The sequence below is a fragment of the Triticum dicoccoides genome, chromosome 1B, assembly GCF_002162155.2.
Source record: "Triticum dicoccoides isolate Atlit2015 ecotype Zavitan chromosome 1B, WEW_v2.0, whole genome shotgun sequence".
NCBI classification, from domain to species: domain Eukaryota; kingdom Viridiplantae; phylum Streptophyta; class Magnoliopsida; order Poales; family Poaceae; genus Triticum; species Triticum dicoccoides.
The window spans coordinates 438,601,050-438,602,061 of record NC_041381.1 but is presented as its reverse complement, the minus strand read 5'-3'; positions in this window follow the sequence as shown (position 1 = coordinate 438,602,061).

Genomic DNA, 1,012 nt, shown 5'->3' with positions numbered 1-1,012 from the left:
AGTCTGGGGGGTCCACGAGTCAACGACAAGACAGGGGGCATGCCCTCCATCCTTGTGGTATCCTTGGGACTCTTCTGGCCCAACTTTTTTGCTTCAGGAGCTTCTTCTGGTCCATGAAAAATCATCATAAATTTTCAGGTCATTTGGACTCTATTTGGTATTCCTTTTCTTTAAAACTCAAAAACAAGGAAAAATCAGAAACTGGCCCTGGGCTCTAAGTTAATAGGTTAGTCCCAAAAATAATATAAAATGTCATATAAATGGATATAAATCATCCAAGATGGATAATATAATATCATGGAACAATAAATAATTATAGATACCTTGGAGACGTATCATGTTGCCGCGCTATGCAGGTTCATTTCCAAGTCTACCGAGCATGCCCTGTTGTTCTTCAAAATCTTGAAGAAGGCAGGACTCGTGGAGTGGACCTGATACGTCTCCATCGTATCTATAATTTTGGATTGTTCCATTCCAATATTATTCAACTTTCATATACTTTTGGCAACTTTTTATACTATTTTTGGGGGCTAACATATTGATCCAGTGCCCAGTGCCAGTTCCTGTCTGTTGCATGTTTTATGTTTCGCAGAAACCCCATATCAAACGGAGTCCAAACGGGATAAAAACAAAAGGAGAATTATTTTGGAATATTTGTGATTTTTGGGAGGAAGAATCAACGCAAGACGATGCCCGAGGTGGCCACGAGACAGGGGCCCATGGCCACTCCAGGTGAGCGCACCCCCCACCCTCGTGGGCCCCTCGTAAGGCGGTTGATGCCCTTCTTTGGCCGCAAGAAAGCTAATTTTTGGAAAACGATCTGGGCGAAGGTTTCAATCCAATCGGAGTTACTGATCTCCAGATATAAAAGAAACGGTGCCAGGGCAGAATCCGAGAACATAGAAACAGACAGAGACAGAGAGATAGATCCAATCTCGGAGGGGCTCTCGCCCCTCCCATGCCATGGGAGCCAAGGACCAGAGGGGAAACCCTTCTCACATCTAGGGAGGAG